This window comes from Triticum aestivum, chromosome 7D (genome assembly GCF_018294505.1).
Source record: "Triticum aestivum cultivar Chinese Spring chromosome 7D, IWGSC CS RefSeq v2.1, whole genome shotgun sequence".
NCBI classification, from domain to species: domain Eukaryota; kingdom Viridiplantae; phylum Streptophyta; class Magnoliopsida; order Poales; family Poaceae; genus Triticum; species Triticum aestivum.
The window spans coordinates 433049762-433064659 of NC_057814.1; the positions used below are offsets into that span (position 1 = coordinate 433049762).

Genomic DNA, 14898 nt, shown 5'->3' on the forward strand with positions numbered 1-14898 from the left:
TGCTTAATGTATATATATATAGAGAGTATTTAAAAGTATAAAGAAAAAATAGAAAAACACAAAAACAAAAAACATGCAAAAATAGTAGAGAAAAACAGGCAATGGCTTGTAGCCTCCCACGCACTGGGCTGGCCCATTGAGGGAGAAGCCTGATGTATGCACGAGAGCAACTAATTAACGAGCGCTCCTTCGGGAGCCTCGCAACGATCAGCGCCACTTGGCGCGCTCTCAGCCGCCCGCCACGTGTCGCGCTCTCAGCCGCCCGCCACGTGTCGCGCTCTGGACGCTCCCTCCGAAATTTTTTACCGCACACATTTTCGGCTTTTTAAACGGGGTTTTTCGGGTTTTTTCAACGTTTCGGTTTTCCACCGGTCTTCCTGAACTTTTGGAGAAAAAAAAATTCGCGAAAAAATGCGTTTTTTTCCTTTCGCAAGAGTCACGGCCGTGCCTCTCGGAAATGAAAAAACGTGTTTTCTGTTTTTTCCTTCCGCGAAGGGCACGGTTTTGCTTCCGAGAGAGGCACGGCTTTTACTTTCGCGAGAGTCACGGCCACTGATGTCGCTTCAAGTATGTCGGTATTTCTCCAAAAAGGAAGGGATGATGCAGCACAGTAGCGGTAGGTATTTCCCTCAGATATGAAACCAAGGTTATCGAACCAGTAGGAGAACCAAGCAACACAACGTAAACAGCCCCTGCACACAAATAACAACACCTCGCAACCCGACGTGTTAAAGGGGTTGTCAATCCCTTTCGGGTACGGGGCCTCGAACGGTGCATGGACGGAAAATAAATTGTAGTAGATTGAATAATAGATCGCAAATAAAATAAAACGCAGCAAGGTATTTTTTGTATTTTTGGTTTAATAGATCTGAATAAAAAGAGCAAATAAAATAGATCGCAAAGGCAAATATATGAGAAAGAAGACCCGGGGGCCGTAGGTTTCACTAGTGGCTTCTCTCGAGAAAAATAGCAAACGGTGGGTAAACAAATTACTGTTGGGCAATTGATAGAACTTCAAATAATCATGACGATATCCAGGCAATGATCATTATATAGGCATCACGTCCAAGATTAGTAGACCGACTCCTGCCTGCATCTACTACTATTACTCCACACATCGACCGCTATCCAGCATGCATCTAGTGTATTAAGTTCATGGAGAAACGGAGTAATGCAATAAGAACTATGACATGATGTAGACAAGATCTACCTATGTAGAGATAGTCCCCATCGTTTTATCCTTAGTAGCAACGATACATACGTGTCGTTTTCCCTTCTGTCACTGGGATCAAGCACCGTAATATCGAACCCACTACAAAGCACCTCTTCCCATTGCAAGGTAAATAGATCAAGTTGGCCAAACAAAACCCAAATATCGGAGAAGAAATACGAGACTATAAGAGATCAAAGAAACTCAAATATCTTTCATGGATATAAAAAGATATAACTGATCATGAACTCAAAGTTCATCACATCCCAACAAACACACCGCAAAAAGAGTTACATCATATGGATCTCCAAGAGACCATTGTATTGAGAATTCAGCAAGAGAGAGGAAGTCATCTAGCTACTAACTACGGACCCGTAGATCTACAAAGAACGACTGACGCATCATCGAAGAGGCACCAATGGAGGTGGTGAACCCCATCCGAGATGGTGTCTAGATTGGATCTGGTGGTTCTGGACTCTGCGGCGGCTGGATGAATATTTCGTCGACTCCCCTAGGGTTTTGGGAATATTGGGGTATTTATAGAGCAAAGAGGCGGTCCGGGGGGCACCCCAGGTGGGCACAACCCACCAGGGCGCGCCTGGGCCTCCTGGTGCACCCTGGTGGGTTGTGCCTCCCTCGGGGCACCCCCCAGGCGCAACCAGGGCCCATTACGTTCCTTCTGGTCCATAAAAAATCTCCGTGAAGTTTCGTTGCATTTGGACTCCGTCTGATATTGATTTCTTGCGATGTAAAAAACATGCAGAAAATAGCAACTGGCACTTGGCACCATGTCAACTAGTTAATAGTCCGCGCGTTGCTGCGGGAATTAATAGTATTAATTTTTTTGAGAATAAAATTAGACGAATAATAGATCTCTACATTCTCGTCATATATGAACTGTAGTTGTGGTGGAGCCAACATCCAGACAATGTGTACATAGTCTCCAAGATATACTTTCTCTGCTTCAAAATAAGTGTCGTGGTTTTAGTTCAAAACGGAGGGAGTGTAATTTTACTCATGTTTTATATATGTGAATCATACATATAGGTACTTGAATTTTTACAAAATAACAAATGCATTGTAGTGTCTTGTGGCCTTCTCGACATGGTTGTAATAATTTTTTGCTTAAACATGAATAATAAATTGATAATAAAGAATCAAATCTAAATTATCCATAAGAAATGTTTTTATTCATGCAAATTCATGCATTGGACCATCTTGAATTGAGAGTATTCTTCTTGACTACAATCGAAGTTGATCAACCTATTGATCACTAATTAATGATTTAAGCAACCTCGCACCTAATTCTAGAATAAGGCAGAGTAGTTCATGAGATTCTTTCATGTGTGGTTAAACAACATTATTGAAGTGGTTAAACTTGTACAGTCAGCCTAGTGAGAAACGAAACATGCGGCTGAAGGATTAATAGGATGGCTCAGAAGAATTTTCACCTCTATCCTTCTTTGCAAATCATACAAACAAAAATTGCATTAAAGGAAGTAGAAATTGTCAATTTAGTTTATAGCTAATATTTTTGAAGAAATACATTGCATGGAGAAATCCAGGGGAGCAAATTATTATGATATCTACTCCAAGCAGAAGTTGCATGCTTATCCAGTGTAACTACTTAAATTCATAGATAGGAGTTTCATGCGAACAGCAAAATTAACATAATAGAAGACTAAAAGATGCATGTGCTCATTCAGTGTGAATCAGAAAATTATGAGATGAGTGTGAATAGAAAGATACCTGAGAAACAATGAAGCAGTGGTGGACCTTGCTGACAAAACCTCGAGCACCTTTCGAGTTAGAGCATAACCTGATAAAATCAAAGCCATAACCTCAGGGATAAGAGGAAGCATGGGATGATGAAAACTGGGAGCAGATAGCTATTCGAGAGTACATGTCGGTGGAAGAGACAACGACTCCAGCAGGCGGGCGAATCGGATGATTGCACTATGTACATGTTTCTAACTACGAATTAGTGGACATGGGTGATATACATGCGTCCCCAACTTTGGCGGTTCCTCCTTCTCGTGGCTCAATTTAAAGAGATGAATGAACCTGAAGCTAAAACTGTAAATTTGTAGAGCAGTTTCTGCAGAGGGATTTAATGGTGGTGGAGAACTGTTTCCGATCAAGGTGGGAGGGAGACAATGGGAAAAGGTGCGTAACTTGTTAATAGCTGTTGTTGTCAGCATTGATGTTTATTAAAAGACATAATGAAAATCTAAGTGGGGGAGATGAGAAACGGGTGTAGGACGTACGAAGGAGCACCGGAGACAGGAAGCTCTGCGGTAGGATCCCTTTACGGCTGGAACCGAAGGCACGATAGTGCTGATTTCGATCGGTTCTGGACGTTTAATTTGACCTTTTTAATCCTTGATGGCATAAGAAGGAAATACTGAAGGGAAAAACAAATCCTGAAGAATGGAGTACAGAACCTGTCGCCGTACTCGGAAGTTCGTCGTTCTTGCCGCAAACCAAAATCAGGAGCAGGACTTCCCTACTCACACGAAGGAGCTCACCTTTCGAAGAGAATGGCCACCATTGCGGCAAGTGCGGGGTCTCAGCATCCCTAGATACACCACATTGGCCTGTTCGACCAAACAAAAAATGAATCAGTCATCACGGAATCAATGAACGAACCAACGAACTGTGCTTGGTGACTGGACTCTCTGTGGCACCAAAGAACAATGACGTACCTGCAGCCACTTGTGGCCCTTGGATGTCGTCGCTATAGAGGTCGAGGTACTTGACGGCGAGATGATGTGGGGCAAGGCCGGTTCGGAGGCCGCCATCATAGATGAAGCCCCAGTAGACAGGGCCGAAGCCGAACTCACCGAGGAAACTAGACGTGAATTTGTGACTGACCTGAGCCCGTCCAGGGTTAGGCATGCGGGCTCGTCGTGACCGGAGTCTGCGGCAGGTCTTCCAAGGACAGCGACTGCAGGTTCCTCACCGCGTGCCACCGTCGCGCCAGTCCCAGCCTCAACCACACCTTCTGCTCTATCCAGAACTACGTTAGTTGGGAGAACATGAGCGTTCTCAGAGCTCAGCGACTGTCGGCCGCCAGATCAAAATTTTAATGCGTTCTGGACCGTTCGATCTCGCGTCTGGAAGATCTAGGCCTTTGGATAAAAAACGGACACTGCTACAATGAATAGTGTAGAAGCATTCTGCCACCGCCTGTAAAATTGGGTGGCCGCCGAGGGCATTTTCATCATTTTATTTGTTGGCGTATAAAATGAAGCGGCTCCAGCGGAGACCTAGCCGCCTGCGGCAAATTTGATAAATTTGACCTATAGACGAAATCAAATCACAGAATGAACTGTCCGTGAAACTATTTCACGCCTGGGAGCTAGGCGCTGCACTAGTGCAACGCCTAGGAGCTAGGCGCCACACTCATACTGACTTAGTAATTTTCTGATCACACAGGTGCGACGCTGGCCGTGTAGCGCCTATCTGTGAAGCGTTGCACGGTGTAGTGTGGCGCCTTCATGTCGGGCGTCACATAAAAAGATCAGCCACGTGAAATAGTTTCACGAATAGTTCATTCTGTGATTTGATTTAGTCCATATGTCAAATTTGTCAAATTTGCCGCCGCCTGCCTCCTCCCGTACTCGCGCCCTCTCTCCTCTTCACAGTCGCGGCTCCCCACCCTCTTCCTCCCTTCCCCGCGCCGCCATCTCCACCTCCTCCCCTGCGGCCGCCACCTCTGGCTCCTCCCCTCTCGCCGCTCGTCTTCCTCCTCCCGTATCCCATCCCCGTCGCGCCCCCCTCCTCCCCACGAAATCGCAAGCGGCCCTGCCTTGTGCTAGCCACTCGTGGTCATGAAGGGCGGCGGAGCCAGGAGCGGTGGATTGATGCGGATGCGACTGCGGCTCACCCTGTAGAGAGGATCGAGGACGGCATTGGGTGGTTGCTCTGGATCCCATCATCAGAAGGGAAGGGAAAAGAAGAGGGTGAGCGAGCAAGTCAGGCGGCGGCCATGGTGCTCGCAGATCCGCCGGCGCCGTCGTCCGACCTCGGCCTCCGAGTGCTTCTGCTCTGCGGGCGTGACGGTACGGGCTGCCTGCTCCGCGCCCATGCCATGGCTTGCTTGGGACACCGTCCTCCCACCTGCTCCAACCCTAATCCTAGCGTTTCTGCTGCTGGTCAAGGTACGACCATTTCAATTTGCTCTTGGCCCCTCCCCTCCGCTCATGATGTTGCTGCTTTTGGTCACGCAGGTGCTGCACACTTGCTTGAAAAGTTGATAACGGATCTCCACGCTGATGGGTGAGCTTCTTCTCCTCTAATCTTGTGTGGTGCAGTCTACCTTGAGGAGAGGGATTAGACATTTTTGTTTTCTTCTTGTGGAGGAGATTTTCAGATTGAGCTAGGTTCCAAAGAAGAGATTTTTCTTTGTCTTTCTTGTTTTGTTTGTACCTTGGTGCCAAGGAGAGCCTTGGATCTAGCTAATTATTTACAGAGTACATATTTGTTGCTTTGCTTGGTTTGTTGGCCATATTCTAACCTATGTCCGTGTATGCATAGAGGTGCTAGGTAAGATATATATGTATGTACTATTGTTCTGAAGCAAATATCACCTTTAGTTTTTACACTGTTATCATTTTTAACCAGGCAAGACACTTTGTGCATTGGGGAAAAATGAGGAAGCTTTGGTTCCTTGGGAGCAAGGACATGAGATTGCTGTCCGTGACACAATTGACCTGAAACAATAGCTGGAATTGAAAGAATTAGTTTCTTCTGTCAAAATTTATGAGACATTTGAGTGTGAAGAAGATGTGGATGCATCACCATGTGATGCCAAAGTAAACATCTTTCTCACCATTTTATTCCTTTTCTTTACATGCTATTAATGACTTGACTGAAGCATTGGGATTGACCAAATTCTCCTGATATTTTACATGAAAGGGGTTAGTTTTGTACCTACAGCCAAATCTCATCTCGCGTAATATCATTTCTCATATATTTTTTGATGAAAACAAAAGAACAGCAGGACTCCATAATCAATTCATCTTGTCTTTGCATTTCAGTAGTAGGTTGTTAGAGCACACTCACGAATTCCACCAATTTCTTTCCATGGCTTATATGTGACCAGATGCTCCAGATTATATATGGAATCCTCCTGTTTACACAAGGTTATCTGCTTCCCGTGAGTCAGCTACTAAGAGTGATGAATATAGCTTTGGTTGGGCAGTTCTGCTTTAGTCATTGGTATGATAGAAGCATTACACAGTACATTGGTTATAGAACTATTGTTATCTCAAATTGGTAATATTGATATGTTCTCTTGAATGATGTAAAGTTAATGGATTGCCATGCCAACATCGGTTTGATTTATAATGGGTTTGTATGTGTATAGTTCAGTATTTTCTTTTTAGCGATGCTTATTGCAGTATTACATGACTGAATGTTACTCTCTGATTTGATATATTCGGGGTGGACAAGCTCAATGACTCATGCAGTCTTTTTCTATTCAGCCAACCAAAGATTTATTATTTTCAAGCTCTTTAAGGATATAGGCGATGATGCTAATGTTGAAGGTAAAGAGTTATGTGTGGTTTTCCTGTAGTGAGTAATTTTCTCTATTTTCTTCATCCTCATTGGTTGAAATTTCTGTAGACAAAATTAGTGCTTAATGGCCGCGGTAGAATCTGGGTTCCAATGTATGTTCTTTACTAAAATAAACTCATGAGAGTATTAGTAATGTCCATGTTGTTTGATAATCAACTATGAACTTTGACAACGCTCTACCATCTGTGTGTGATACGTTGCTTCTCTGATATGTAAGAATTTAGTGATTATGTCAGTTTATCGTTGAGATTGTACTCACTAGATGGATCATTTGGCTGAATGAAATAACAAGAGCTTCAGACAAATGCGAAACAGTTTGTCAAAATATAAAACTTGAGTTCTTGATAGTTTAGTTAGTGTCCTATATGACTTCGATTGGGCCCATGATATTTTTGTACAGTTCTTGATTTGCTAGCATATATTCTAAACTTAATTTTGTTCGCTCTTATCTGGTGTTCTTTCTTATAATATCTTTTTTTGTATGATGCAAGCTTGCTCTGTTCACACGAGAGTTTATCCATATTTATGAAGAAAAGATTTGGGTTCAAAGCACCTTCCGTGTTCTTTACTTGATTTTTTTGATTTTTGATGTCCAGATCAAGGTGGACTTAAAGGAATACATGCAACCACCTTTGTATGGCCATTGGTTTTGTAGACTTCCAGTGCTTTCAGCATCCATCGTTCGCCTCCCGGTTCATCCTGCGTTAGCCAAGGTCTTCTCCGCCTTGCTCTGATGTTGTGAAAACTCATGCATGGCGACAACCCCCTCCATGGTCCAGTTGCGGCAGCCTGTAAGCACCTTCTATGTTCTTCTTTTCTCTCTACCTTTGTGCTTGCTCTGCTAAAGTGTTACACTTGTGCTTGGCTGCTTACTACTTACATTGAACTGGTATGAATGGCAGTTAGGTGTAGCAACAGCCAGCATTAGGCCCGTTCATTTTAGGTTTAATTTCTGGTACAAATAAATCTTATTTTCCTCAAAATTAATGTTTGGTACAAAGCAACAGCCAGAATGTTCTGTAAGCAAGGACTTTCAAGTTCCCTTTGTAATTAAGCAAAAAGGTATTTTATAAGTTAATGGCGGCCATGGAATAAATTATTCTATAAATTGTCTGTGAAGAGTTATGACCAATTCTACATATATTGTATGTGTTGTATTTTTTTTGTTTGAGAAAAGCCTCCACGTGGTCATCCTACTCCCCATGCCTCATTGTTGCATTTGGAACTATATTAGATTGATTTGCTGTGATGGGATACAAGGAAGTAATCTTACTAATGTGTGCCACTTTACATGGATGCTTGCCACTGAAAATTATATATACTGTTTCAGTGACTCAGTGTGAAGCAACAATAGGTGAGGTTAGCCCATAGATGCTTAATTATTCATTATTTTTCTGGTGAGTTTGCTTCACTGTATGTCAGGCAGTACAGCCAATACCTTCTTTTTTAGAAACCACCATCATTCTAGCTATTTATCTACCAACAAATATGTCTGAAGTTACTTGGGTAGCATATAAAAAATAAGAAATGGTTTGTTAAATTTGAGATTGCTTTTTTGCCAGTCTCTCTACCCTTTAGCCTTCAGTGCCACCTACCTCATGAAGGAGCTGGACTAGCTACTTCCTGATATACAAAACAGGGAATACAACAAGGAAATTTTACGAGTTTAGTTTGCAGTATTAGACCTACCTGTAGCAAGGTAGAGTTCACCATAGCTGTTCAGATCAGCAAGGTAGAGTTTAGTTTGCAGTATTAGACCTACCTACAGCGTTTTTGACTACTATTCATTGTAGTAGTGTCCACGGGTCGATCCGACGGCGGATATCGATCAGGAGCGAGATCAAACGGTCCACAACGCATCAAGTAAACGGTTCTTAATACTTGGTGTGGGTCATTTGATTTATGGTCTGATGAGTGGATCAATCTGGTGTTAGTTTGGGTCGCTGGTTGGGTGTGGTATATTGTGTTTTCTGTTCATTTGGATAGTGTCCCCTTGCAGCTTCAGGTTGTCGATGCTTTCTTCAAGGCTCCTTTAGTTTGCGTGGTTCAATGAGATTGGGATTTTATTTTTGCATAGTCGGTCGATTATATTTTATTCGTCTTCGTTGTTGAGCTCTCTAAATTGGATCTATGAGCCCTTGGGTTAGCTCTTTGAAATGCCTACACACATGTTTGGGGTTCCTGTTCTTCCTTCTCTGGGTCTGTATATAATGCCTCCTTGTGCTTTTCTATGGCAGTTGATGATTTCATATTAATGTTGGTACTTCCTGATGTATATTACTGCAACATCTGATGTTCCTGTGTATGTGTTTTTTTCTCTGGCTTTACATTCTGTTTGCTTTGTATTTTTAGGTTCATAACCAGTTCGGTGGTCGCCTTGCTGCTCTGTGCGCTATTGGCTGCTGCCTTTGCTATTTGGTCCATAAGTTAATGATATGGTCATCCAGTTTTGATGTAAAGAAGATTGGTGGCATTTTGTGTTGTCCACTACTAGCAGGGTTGCTTAGTCGATCGTCTTTGGGGTCAGCTAGAGCAGTTTTTGTGGTCATGGCATGCTATCAGTCTTAAGTCTATATACAATCTTTTTTTGATCAATTACGGTAGGGAAAATCCCTACCGTTTGTCATTTTCTTATTTATAATTAGAGGTCAGATATGTACATGGTTTAAGAGGCTGTTTTTCTTTTTACAGAATTTTGTTTTGCTGTTTTTCTATCTATATCACTCATTTTGTTGACATGTTTATTCAGATGTGCCTAATGTTTCTTTGTTTTCCTGGTTTCTCAAAACTAACAAATGTTGTTCTCTGACAAATTAGGAGGCTGAAGGTGGTAGCTTGCTGAACTCTCGTTTTGGAAAAAAAATTGTAGATGTGGAGTGCTCGTAAAGGAATGCACGTACGTACGAATATGATGTTTGCTTCCATTCCCAACTTATGAAATGCATCTTGCGATACTCACGTGCTCGTGCAGCTGCTGGCTGGATTTGTCACCCCCGCCTCTCCCTCGCACTCGCGCCCCCTTCCCCCGTTCTCCCGCGACGGCATGGATGCGCGGTGTAGGAGGCGGTTCCTCGCCGGTTGGACGGCGTTCAGGCGCAACCCCGACGCCCCCTGAGTTGATGCCCTGGTCGTATAGCTATGCTAAATTGATATGTTGTACTTGTGCTAGGGCGATGATGATTAACCTTGGCTGAAATAAGTGTGCCTTTGAGCAATCGAGGCACCTGTGGGTATCAAGTTGGATCCTCCCTCTTGTCTCTAGAATCGTTTTTGATCCTGTGATACTTGTTGTTCTGCCCTTGGATGGTATCATTCTTGTAGAGTGATAACCAGGGTAGCTCCACTGTATAAACAGATTGATCTGGCGATAAGAGATGATGGGGGTAGATTATATGATCGAGGAAAGACGAATCTGAGCCCACTATGCAATGAACCTTGAACCCTTTTTATTTGTATTTAAAGGTGTTGCTTATTTATGCTTCAGTTATTTATAGCCGTCTTATGTGGACATTTCTTCTCTCTCATACCTTTATTGCATATAAGTTGTTCCTGATGTTTTATTGTTTGTTGTTGGTCCTTGATTTAATCTGGTTAAGATAAACTGTGGGAAATAGTTCTGGATTTGTTGTGTGGTAGTTTGCAAGTGAATTTGTGACTATTTTGGATTTAGAGTTGAACCCTCTTTTCTGCTGGTTTCCATGACTCTCAGGTACCAACCTTCACTTTATACCCACCTATCATCTGTTCTGCTGGTTTCCATGTATTGATACTGTTACTTTGCTACATGGTTCTCTGCTTTTAGTTGTGCAATCTGAAATATGGTTCTTGGACTGTTTCATGTAAGGCACGGGATTTGCTATAAGTCCGCAGACGGCAAGAGCATGCTTATGCTTGCTCTGTTACAAGACGAAAAGTTTAGATTTCATGGTTCATAATATAAAATGGCATGTATAGCTCTGTATCCTTAAATTCCCTGCATTATTCTCATGGCCGTTGAATATTTCATTTAACCACACATAAATGGTTAGGAACCAAATAAATTTAATTTATCTTCAATACCCTCTCCAAAATATTTCTATTGTCTGTATTAGGAAGGATCTATAAGAGTTGCTGCTATATATATGTTGTGATTCTTGTGAATCCGCCCATGTAGTTAATATGTGGTTCTTCATTTTTTTTTCTTAGTTCAAGCCCCTGAGATAATGCTTTTAAATTATTAACTGACTATAGTTCAAGATTTAGTGAACATGTCAACATACATGGTGATCTTTACAACTTATCTATTTTTTCTGTGGGGCTTCTTCAAATATAATAAATTAGGAATAAATAATGTGCAGTAATCATGTTTCTTTTCTTATCACTATACTTCAGTAATGGTATCTACACAATGTATACATACTGCTATCATAGTGCAGTGTGAATGAAGTGTGCTGCTTCTACTTGCATAAAAGCAGATATTGACATGCTCCTTAGCCATGTGATCTTCAAGGGCCTTTGGCTATGTGTATCACTTCACAGATTAAGGATGTAGCTACAATCATTATTAGTCTTTTTGGTTATCTTCCTTTAAAAAAAAAGCAGCTTAGAGACCTACTGGCTGCTCTGGATCAAGATTATAAGCAGATTTCGTATATTTGGACAACAGACAGAGATTTTGTTTCATATATGCATATGCCTTTATTGTATAATTCAGTTCTGCCACCACATTTTTACCACCTACATGAATTTCCCCTATACCAGATATTAACGTTTGAAATTAGTGACATCTACTCAAATAAATATCCACAGGTTGTGGCATAGACATGTTCACATCAGCAATCTTTTCTTTGAGATATCTGGCGGCCTTTCGTGTAAGTTCAATGTATCCATTTATCATTCCATTGCTTTCTTGATTCAACAATAACAATAAAGGACTGCTAAATTGTACTTTGTAGAGAAAGGGATGACGTACACCTAGGTTATGTAGGCTTAAGAGTATCGATAGTCTAACCGCACATCATTTTTTGTACACTCAGTAATCTTTAATGGTTTATTAACACTAGCTAACCCGAAGTATATGTTTGTTATTTGTGCCTTTTTCCTAACTTATCCATAGAATAATGATCTTTATTTTTATCTGTTTTGTAGAACCATCGAATTCAAGTTATCTTTGAGTACACGACAACTTCTGAAGTTCGTGCCATCATGCTTTAGTTTCCCACATTGGCTGAGATTATGCAAACAAAAAGACGGTCTCAGGCACAAGAGCATGATGTGCTTGCGCCAGTTGCTTTCACACCAAGGCCACGCGGTTGATCATCTAAGCGCACCTATGAAGTTGACCGACAAAGCAGTTGGACAGAGCTACTAATTAATTAGTATGCCTAATAGCTATGGCTTTGTAGTTTGACCACCTCTACCGTCAGTATGCCTGGCTTTTGCTTTCTTATTATGTTCCTGCTATTAGTACTTCCTCTCTCGTGTTCGTGCTCTTAGTATTGAACTTAATGTCGTAGTTATTAGCTTTTGTGGTCTAATGAACTAACTGAGTGTTTATAATTTCATGACGATGTTGAGCTTGATAATGTCTTGTTTTGTTGTCCTGTTCAATACGTGTGTTAAAACTATGCTTCTTACTAAATGATCATTATCTGCTTGCCCACATTGTTGGGACCGGCACCCTCGCGCCAAGGCGCGGTCCCGATCTAGTCTCCTCATGGCCGCCGATGGGAATCACGCGAGGAGGCCCCTCCAGGTTGTCTCTGTCGAACAGAGGTCCTGCCCGGCGTCGCATCCACTCCATAGCAGAGGATTCCGGTCAAGTGACCAGAGAGCTGGATCCACCACCCGCATCCAGTCCATGAGGCCGGCTCCCTACAATGGCACCATGGAATATGATCGGCAACTAAGGAGGACCATGTGACCATGGACGTAGGAACCACACCGAGAAGAGGAATAGCCAGGTTAACATGGAATGCAAGGGATTAAATCATGTGCTATATATGTTACCGATTATGAGAAAAGAAACTGACGGGATGGAAGGGAGATAGACAGGTGAACTTACGACGATACATGTTCCAAAGAACTGGCTGAGGTCGGCATGGCTACCAGAGCCTCCTCCCAGGCCGGAAATAAACCTTCTCTGGACCCCAACGGCTGGTCCGATCCAACGAACTGACCAAAGCCAACCTTCTCAGCCACGCCGGAGTTACCTTCATCGGAATTAACAGCGAGAAGTGAGAGGAGGAGCATGGCACCACGGAAACCACCTCGGGGACGCATGCATAACACCGGCATGGGAAATAACCAAAGATAATCCTGGAGAGCCGCTGCAGCGAGTTGGACCGGCGGTCGTGCCGGTAGAGCGCCATCACGCAGACATCAGAGGCAAATTTGATAAATTTGACCTGTGGACGAAATCAAATCACAGAATGAACTGGCCAGCGTTGCACCCCAGACTGCCTAAAAATTGCCAAGTCATTGTGCAGAGCCTAAGAGCTAGGCGCCACAATATACAGTGTAGCGCCTAGCTTCTAGGCGTTGCACTAGCGGTTGCTTCATTTTGTAGTGCAACCACTAGTGCAGCGCCTGAGAGCTAGGCGCCACAATATACAGTGCATGATAATCGTTTGTTATCCATGCTAGAATTGTATTGATAGGAAACTCAGATACATGTGTGGATACATAGACAACACCATGTCCCTAGTAAGCCTCTAGTTGACTAGCTCGTTGATCAATAGATGGTTACGGTTTCCTGACCATGGACATTGGATGTCGTTGATAACGGGATCACATCATTAGGAGAATGATGTGATGGACAAGACCCAATCCTAAGCCTAGCACAAGATCGTGTAGTTCGTTTGCTCAGAGCTTTTCTAATGTCAAGTATCAGTTCCTTAGACCATGAGATTGTGCAACTCCCGGATACTGTAGGAATGCTTTGGGTGTACCAAACGTCACAACGTAACTGGGTGACTATAAAGGTGCACTGCAGGTATCTCCAAAAGTGTCTGTTGGGTTGGCACGAATCGAGACTGGGATTTGTCACTCCGTGTAAACGGAGAGGTATCTCTGGGCCCACTCGGTAGGACATCATCATAATGTGCACAGTGTGACCAAGGAGTTGATCACGGGATGATGTGAGTTACGGAACGAGTAAAGAGACTTGCCGGTAACGAGATTGAACAAGGTATCGGGATACCGACGATCGAATCTCGGGCAAGTAACATATCGATAGACAAAGGGAATTGCATACGGGATTGATTGAATCCCCAACATCGTGGTTCATTCGATGAGATCATCGTGGAACATGTGGGAGCCAACATGGATATCCAGATCCCGCTGTTGGTTATTGACCGGAGAACGTCTCGGTCATGTCTGCATGGTTCCCGAACCCGTAGGGTCTACACACTTAAGGTTCGATGACGCAAGGGTTATAGGGAAAGTATGTACGTGGTTACCGAATGTTGTTCGGAGTCCCGGATGAGATCCCGGACGTCACGAGGAGTTCCGGAATGGTCCGGAGGTAAAGATTTATATATGGGAAGTCCTGTTTTGGTCACCGGAAAGGTTTCGGGTGATATCGGTAATGTACCGGGACCACCGGGAGGGTCCCGGGGGTCCACCAAGTGGGGCCACCAGCCCCAGAAGGCTGCGTGGGCTAAGTGTGGGAGGGGACCAGCCCCAGGTGGGCTGGTGCGCCCCCCCACCAAAGCCCAAGGCGCAGGGAGAGTGGGAGGGGGCAAACCCTAGGTCCAGATGGGCCTTAAGGCCCACCCTAGTGGCGCCCCCCCTCTCCTCCCCTTGGCCGCCCCCCTTGGATGGGATCTAGGGCTGGCCGCCTCCTCTTGGGGTGGGAACCCTAGAGGGGGGCGCAGCCCCCTCCCCCTTATATATAGTTGAGGTTTGGGCTGCCCAAGACACATGAGAACGTCTCTCTTTCAGCGCAGCCCTACCCCTCTCCCTCCTCCTCCTTTCCCGCGGTGCTTGGCGAAGCCCTGCGGGATTGCCACGCTCCTCCATCACCACCACGCCGTCGTGCTGCTGCTGGATGGAGTCTTCCCCAACCTCTCCCTCTCTTCTTGCTGGATCAAGGCGTGGGAGACGTCACCGGGCTGCACGTGTGT

The 14898-nt window shown here is 43.8% G+C and overlaps 1 long non-coding RNA gene across 6 annotated transcripts; it reads left to right on the top strand.

The window, feature by feature from the left end:
- Nucleotides 1–4765: 4765 nt before the first annotated feature.
- On the top strand, nt 4766–12354 carry LOC123167681 (uncharacterized). 6 transcript variants are annotated; one of them, XR_006484056.1, is made up of 8 exons: nt 4766–5373; nt 5443–5491; nt 5837–6027; nt 6318–6433; nt 6700–6762; nt 7390–7584; nt 9611–9689; nt 9765–12354. It is a non-coding gene; the product is annotated as an uncharacterized lncRNA (long non-coding RNA). The 6 variants fall into 6 exon arrangements; XR_006484053.1 differs by lacking the exon at nt 6318–6433 and having other exon boundaries at nt 4779–5373; nt 9765–11643; nt 11921–12354; XR_006484054.1 differs by having other exon boundaries at nt 5837–6433.
- Nucleotides 12355–14898: the final 2544 nt, after the last annotated feature.